This window comes from Sceloporus occidentalis, unplaced genomic scaffold (genome assembly GCF_023333645.1).
Source record: "Sceloporus occidentalis isolate IW3139 unplaced genomic scaffold, rSceOcc1.0.p SCAF_3, whole genome shotgun sequence".
In the NCBI taxonomy this organism is placed as follows: Eukaryota; Metazoa; Chordata; class Lepidosauria; order Squamata; family Phrynosomatidae; genus Sceloporus; species Sceloporus occidentalis.
Window position 1 is genome coordinate 196,103,979 of NW_028316983.1, and position 7,517 is coordinate 196,111,495.

The following is a 7,517-nucleotide window of genomic DNA, read 5'->3' on the forward strand; positions in this document are numbered from 1 at the left end:
TGGCATCTCTCCTCTAGATGCCTGTCTGGAGTCAGTAATGGGCTGGATGAGGGAAAACAAACTCAGACTGAATCCAGAGAAAACGGAAGTACTTGTGATAGGTTCCCCAGGTCCGGGTTTGGAGATTTGTCCACCTGTCCTAGACGGGGTCACGCTTCCCCTGAAGGACTCTGTTCGCAGTCTGGAGGTGCTCCTGGACTCGTCGCTCCACCTTACATCTCAGGTGGATGCGAAGGTCAGGAGCGCCTGTTATCAGCTTCGGTTGATACGCCAGCTGCGACCCTTCCTGGGCCGGGGGGACCTTGAAAGAGTGGTACATGCTCTGGTAATCTCTCGTTTGGATTTCTGTAATGCGCTTTACATGGGGCAACCCTTGTACCAAACCTGGAAGCTGCAATTGGTTCAGAATATGGCAGCAAGACTGGTCACTGGATCTTCCAGGGCCAGCCATATAATACCGGTACTTAAAGATCTACACTGGCTGCCTATTCACTTCCGGGCGCAATACAAGGTGTTGGTTGTTACCTAAAAACCCCTAAATGGCTTGGGCCCAGGGTACTTAGAGGACCGCCTCTCTCCATATAATCCGCCCCGCACTCTCAGATCGGGCGAAAGACATCTTCTAAGAGTTCCAGATGCGAGACGAGCCATCACTACACAAAGGGACTTCTCCACCTCGGCCCCTAAGCTCTGGAACTCGCTCCCTGATGAGCTCTGTTCGACCCCCTCCCTAGACCAATTTAAAAGAAGGTTGAAAACACATCTTTTCCAACAGGCATACTCCCAATAGTCCTGTTGTGATTCCTCTCCCCCTCACCGTTGTTATAACTGTTGTTATATTGATATTACATCCGGCTAGCTTGGAATTGTTACTGTTATAGTCATTTTTATACTGTGTATTTGTGATTTTGTGATTAATGTTTTTATTGTAATTGTGTGTTGTTGGATTGTAAAATTCACCACTGTAACCCGCCTTGATCTCTGGAAAGGCGGGCTAGAAATAAAGCTTTTATTATTTATTATTATTAAATGAAATAACTAAAGAGTTGAAGACACACTGCAGAAATAATCCAGTCTGAGACTGCTTTAACTGCCCTGGCTCAGTGCTAGGGAATCCTGGGAGTTATACTTTATTGTGGCACCAGAGCTCTCTGATAGAGAAGGCTAAATGTCTCACAAAACTTCAATTCCCAGAATTCCCTAGAACTGAGCCAGGGCAGTGAAAGCAGTCTCAAACTGGATTATTTCTGCAGTGTGTTTTGGACCAGGGTCACTGAGCAGACTATGAGGGAGGGGCTGCAGAGGAATTAGAAGCTATAAAATCAAGAGTGCATAAGTAAGAGAGGTATTCTGACAAGCCAGTAGAGAAGCTGGAGGGAGAGACAAAGGATCTCAGTACTACATTCTGAATAGGAGACGAACTGCTTATTTGTTATAACAGATTTCTCTGAATTCTTGGCACTCTAAGCAAAGGCAAACATACTATCTAAAATATTGAATTAATTTGAGGAAGACACTTGGGTCCCTAACCCTTAGTCATCCAGGGACAGTTTTTAAAAGGTTAAAAAGAGGGCAGGTGTCAGTAACAAGGGATCTTCTGTAAGGAAGAGATAACCTCAAGGTGTATAAGGTCCCATTACAAGGATAAATTGTGAATTTTTATAATGTTCTAAGTCTTTTTTGGTTCTGAAATGCAAAGTCACTACTGAAGAGTCTGTAGTAGTAAGCTGACAAGTGATGATTCAAATGGAGACACAAGCTGGTGATCAAAAGAGGGCAAAATTTATTGCAAGATAGTGATCACTTACTGTATCTGGATTGGATCACATTACACAATTATAGCAGAATAATTCCACTTTAACTGCCACAGCTACATCATATGGAAACTTTGGGTTTGTAGTCTGGTGAGGCACTAGAGCTTTCTCAACTCAAATCCCAATTCCATAAGGTGTTGCCCTGACAAAATGGAATCATAGTTTTATCATGGTGTAGTGTGAAGGGACATTGAATTAGCAGTGTGATGTGGCAGTTAAAAAGGCCAGTGTGATTCTAGACTGCATCAATAGAAGTATAATGCCTAGATTGGGGGAAGTAATGGTACCACTCTATTCCACTTTGGCCAAGCCTCACCTGGAATACTGTGTCCAGTCCTGAGCAACACAATTCAAGAATGTTGAGAAGCTGGAGCATGTCCAGAGGAAGGCGATCAAAATGGTGAAGCATCTGGAAACCATGCCTTACAAGGAAAGACTTAGGGAGCTGGGTGTGTTTAGCCTGGAGAAGAATTATAAAGTTGCAAGAGACCACAAGGGCCATCCAATCCAACCCCCTGCCATGCAGGAAATCACAATCAAAACATCCCCGACAGATGGCTATCCAGCCTGTTTAAAGACCTCTAAGGAAGGAGACTCCACTACACTCCGAGGGAGTTTGTTCCACTGTTGAACTGCCCTTACTGTCAGGAAGTTCCTCCTAATGTTGAGGTGGAATCTTTTCCTGGAGCTTGCATCCGTTGCTCCAGGTCCTAGTCTGGAGCAGCAGAAAACAAGCATTCTCCCTCCTCAATATGACATCCCTTCAAGTATTTAAACAAGGCTATTATATCACCTCTTAACCTCCAGACAACATCCCCAGCTCCCTTAGTCGTTCCTCATAGGGCATGGTTTCCAGACTTTTCACCATTTTAGTCTCCCTCCCTTGGACACGCTCCACTTTTTCAACATCCTTTTTGAATTGTGGTGCCCAGAACTGGACACAGTATTCCAGGTGGGGCCTAACCAAAGCAGAATAGAGAGGCACTATTAGTTCCCCTGATCTGGACACTATATTTCTATTGATGCAGCCTAAAATCGCATTGGCCTTGTTAGCTGCCGCATTGCACTGTTGACTCATGTTCAATTTGTGGTCTAACTTGGACTCCTAGATCCCTTTCACACGTAGTTTCATTCAGCCAGGTGTCTTCCATCCTATATCTGTGCATTTCATTTTTCCACCCTAAGTGCAGTACCTTACATTTCTACGTGTTGAATTTCATTTTGTTAGCTTTGGCCCAGCTTTCTAATCTATTCATTTTGAATTTTGATCCTGTCCTCTGGGGTATTAGCCACTCCTCCTAATTTGGTGTCATCTGCATATTTGATAAGTATGACCCCAAGATTAAGAGGTGATATGATAGCCCTTTATAAGTATTTGAAGGCATGTCATATCAAGGATGGAGCAAGCTTATTTTCTGCTGCTCCAGAGAATAGGACTCAGAACAATGGATGCAAGCTACAGGAAAAGAGGTTCCACCTAAGCATTAGGACATTCCTGAAAGTAAGAACTGTTTGACAGTGGAACACATTTCCTGGGAGAGTGATGCAGTCTCCTACTTTGGAGGTTTTTAAACAGAGGCTGGATGGCCATCTGTCGGATGTGCTTTAACTGTGAGTTCCTGCATGGCAGGGGGTTAGACTGGATGGCCCTTGGGATCTCTTCCCACTCTGATTCTATGAGTCCTCTATCCTATTTGTTGGTCTTCTACTGAAGTTCCTGTGTGATTTCAAGTCATTTCTGGCTTATGACAACCCTAAAGTGATCCAGTCATGGTAAGTTTCCTCAGAGGGAGTCTGTCATTGCCTTCTCTTGAGGCTGAGAGCATGAGACTTGTCCAAGGTCACCCAGTGGGTTTCGTGGTCAAACTGGGAATTGAACCCTGGTCTCCAGTGCCATAATCCAACGCTCAAACTACTACCTCCTGCTGGCTCTTCTTATACTGACATACACAGAATGATTGAAATCTGCTAACTATTTCAGTTTACAGAGGAGAGGGAGGGAGGGAAGTGGTATTTTAAGACTAAACAATTTTGGCATCAGCTTTTGTTGTTTACATTTTACTTCTTTGGATGCACTGAATAATTTTAAAATTGATTCCAAATTTTTCAAACGTTTATATTGTTTTTAGGGGGTTTTTTTAAGTGAAAGTTCATTGTTTTCCTACTGTATCAGGCTGGACATTAAATGTAAAAGAAATTTAAAATTCCTATATTGTAGAAACATCTGGAGAATAAGCATCTTGGCAAGAATTATATTTTCTAAAATGGCATACACCACAAACAAATGTAGAGCAGCTCCAAAGGTGCAACAAGATCCCTTTGCATGCTGATATTCTATGGTCTGAATTCTAGAAATACTCAGATTCCCTTTTGTCTATTAAAACATAATAAAAGCAAACTGGAGAATGCGGGCATCGATCCCGCTACCTCTCGCATGCTAAGCGAGCGCTCTACCATTTGAGCTAATTCCCCTTGCTTACAGCTGGGTGAGAAGGCTGTGAATAGAGAGTCTTATCGGAAAGCAGCATGCAACTATGCCAGGAATTTTGATGACTCTCCAGCAAGAGGAAAGGATGTGTATCCTGCAGCAGGAACAAAAGAATCAGGAGCAGACATAAACCCTGTTGCTTCTGGCTAGCAACACAAGCCCACTGCAATCTTCCCATATACTGTCCTTTGGCCAAAAAGGCTTACAAATTGTTAATGTGACAGTTCTGTGCCTTCAGGCTTACAGTGCATTGCTTTGACCACACAATGTTTACCTGGATGCCAGAAAATTACTGTAACTACATTGATTGACTATTTTAGATATTAAAACTTTCTTATGTGCTACGTTTTGATTACTTTCCCTAGACCCTTCTGTTTGCCATACTGTTGTGTTTTTGGTTTAGGCCAAGGGAAGGAACTGAGTCCTTTAGATCCCTCTTCTCCTCCAGATGCCTGAAGCACTGGCAGTTCTTGAGAGCAGAGCATTTTCCTTTGACAAAAGGCAGGCTTGGAGAATGCGGGCATCGATCCCGCTACCTCTCGCATGCTAAGCGAGCGCTCTACCATTTGAGCTAATTCCCCTCCCATAGGATATGCCCAGGAGGTGGTAATCCCAAAGCCCTTTTGCTCATCGAGCCACAACATTAAAATAACTCAACATACTGAATATTTCATATATTGAAATATATAAAAACAAAATGAACTGGAGAATGCAGGCATCAATCACACTGTTAAGCCAGCACTCTACCATTTAAATCAGGGGTGGAGAAAATGTGGCCTGCGGGCCACATGCACCCCCAATGGCTCTTTTTTTGACACATTTTTTAAAAGCATTTTTTCTCCCCCCCCAAAAAAAAAACCCCTTTGCTTTTGCTCTAAAAAATAAAAAAGTAAAAAAATCTGCTCCAAAATGCTCTCTGTGGATATAAAGGCAATCCTCTGAATCCCTCCACATTGGTAAAAAAATTAATTAATTAAAAATTGAGGTGTACAATGGGAATTGCAGCCCTCCAAGCTCTTATAGGGCACCAAGACACCCCTCTAGCCTTCTACAGTTGCCCACCCCTGAATTAAGCTAAATTCTTCTTCTCTAGAATTAGCAGAGTAGGCTGCTGTCACAAGGCTCTTACAAATTTGTATCACAAAATTATAAGAAAGTCACCCTGTTGAATAGTTTATACAGTGAGATATATTTCATTGATACATATTCAAAAGAAGCACACGCTACTGGAGAATGCGGGCATCGATCCCGCTACCTCTCGCATGCTAAGCGAGCGCTCTACCATTTGAGCTAATTCCCCTTCCATAGAACCTGCCTAGGAGGCTGCAATCACAAGTACTTTTACAAGCTGCATCATAAAAGAGTTAGAACCCAGCTTGCTGAATGTTCTGTATGCTGAATTAACATACAAAAAAACCTGTGAACTGGAGAATGCAGGCACTGATCTCGCAACTCCTCCTCTGCTAAGCAAGTACTCTAACATTTGAGCTAATTCCCCTCTGTGTTTGGCACAGTAGGCTGCGATGACAAAAAACCCTTCTACAAACTGGGTCACAAAAATTTAAGAATTTGAAAGAGAGGAAAATGTAAGTTGGAGAATGCGGGCATTGATCCCGCTACCTCTCGCATGCTAAGCGAGCGCTCTACCATTTGAGCTAATTCCCCTTCCTAGTAATGCCATTTCATCACCTACTCTCTGGTGACTCATCACAGGAACTGGACTTTCTGGGTATTACTGTGAAGTGCTCTTTACTTCTCTAAGCAATAAGAAATTCTAGGTTGGGCTGAATCCTGTACCTGGAACTTAAAGAAACACAACCAGATCAAACAGACAACTCTACAAACCAGTTTCAAATGACAGCCTAGAGACTTCCAGGGCTCTTTCTTTTGCAAAGTGCTAGCTTCTGTTCTGCTCTCCCATCTCCTGACCCCTCTCTCTACTTGGAGGGTTTTCATTTCTTCCCAGATGGGTGCATCAGTCAGAAATGTGTGGCTCACAGCTATCTGCAAAAGATCTTTGAATCATTAGCTCCCCCTGGTGAATCAAGAGCCCACTGTAGTTTCTTAACAGCAATCTGCATGACAAGAAAATGGTAGACCAGCAGCTAGACAGAAAAAAAGTGATATAAAGAAGGAAAAGCCTGGAGAATGCGGGCATCGATCCCGCTACCTCTCACATGCTAAGCGAGCGCTCTACCATTTGAGCTAATTCCCCTTCTACTGGATGTACAGTTCTTCTCATTCACTGAGTGATGATGCAGACCTAGGGATACAGCTATGTTAGCACACATCTTAAACTGGCAGATTAATTTAAAGGAAGAAAAGTATACTATCAAATGCTTTGTGCCAGGGTAGGAATCATGTAGCCTTCCAGATCTTGTTAGAAGCTCCCAAGAGTCCTAGCCAGTATAGCCAAAGATGGGGAATGCTGGGAAGGGCAGTCCAACAACATCTGGAGGAAGGTGATTTCCATTTGCCATTCTGTTCCACCTATTCTGAATCTTAACTCAAATAGAAATGTGGATACTTGAAATTACACATTTACTACAACAACATTCAGAATAGTCCATTTTGCTAATCAACAGCAAGCATATTTTACTACCATTACATGCATGTGTAAGGCTGATAGAGTATCACATAAAACAAAAGTAACCAAAATAAGCCATGTAGAAACAAACTACAGATGCTGAAAAAATATGAAATATTGACAATATGTGTTTAAAATATTAAAATGGAGAAGATTATTTTAAAAAGCATGATGGCTGCAGATAAGGTCCAACAATTATCTGAAAAAGCATACATAGGCAAAGGGATGGGTCTGTGGCGCCCCTCACCAGCAGCCCTGCAGCCCCAATCCAGAGTTTTTCTGGACCACAGAGAAGCGACAAAATGGGGTGTCCTTGGGGCTTCATGCCCCTGGATACCCCAGCAGCCGCAGCCATGGTTGCAGTTTGGTTGCTGTGGGAATGAGGCGGCTCCCAAAAGGAGCTCTATTTCGGAGCTCCTTCCCGCGCCATGCCCAGGATGCCATAAGCGCCCTGGGACGGTGCAGAGATGTGATGCAAGTGCTGCGCCGTTTGGATGCTGCCCACACATGATGTAATCATGGCGGCCCCCGTGTAGATGGGAGGCCACCATGATGACACCCTCGTCACATGCTAGGGTTGCAGGGTGTGTGGAGGCTCTGCCCCCGTGCAACCCTAGTATGTGGCCAG

General features: G+C 43.5%; 4 non-coding genes across 4 annotated transcripts; all 4 read right to left on the bottom strand.

Moving 5' to 3' along the window:
• Nucleotides 1–4,213: 4,213 nt before the first annotated feature.
• On the bottom strand, nt 4,214–4,286 carry TRNAA-AGC (transfer RNA alanine (anticodon AGC)). Its single transcript has one exon. It is a non-coding gene; the product is annotated as a tRNA-Ala (tRNA).
• Nucleotides 4,287–4,810: 524 nt separating this feature from the next.
• On the bottom strand, nt 4,811–4,883 carry TRNAA-AGC (transfer RNA alanine (anticodon AGC)). The gene has a single exon. It is a non-coding gene; the product is annotated as a tRNA-Ala (tRNA).
• A 646-nt stretch (nt 4,884–5,529) lies between these two features.
• On the bottom strand, nt 5,530–5,602 carry TRNAA-AGC (transfer RNA alanine (anticodon AGC)). Its single transcript has one exon. It is a non-coding gene; the product is annotated as a tRNA-Ala (tRNA).
• Nucleotides 5,603–5,894: 292 nt separating this feature from the next.
• TRNAA-AGC (transfer RNA alanine (anticodon AGC)) lies at nt 5,895–5,967 on the bottom strand. The gene has a single exon. It is a non-coding gene; the product is annotated as a tRNA-Ala (tRNA).
• Between the last annotated feature and the right edge of the window lie 1,550 nt (nt 5,968–7,517).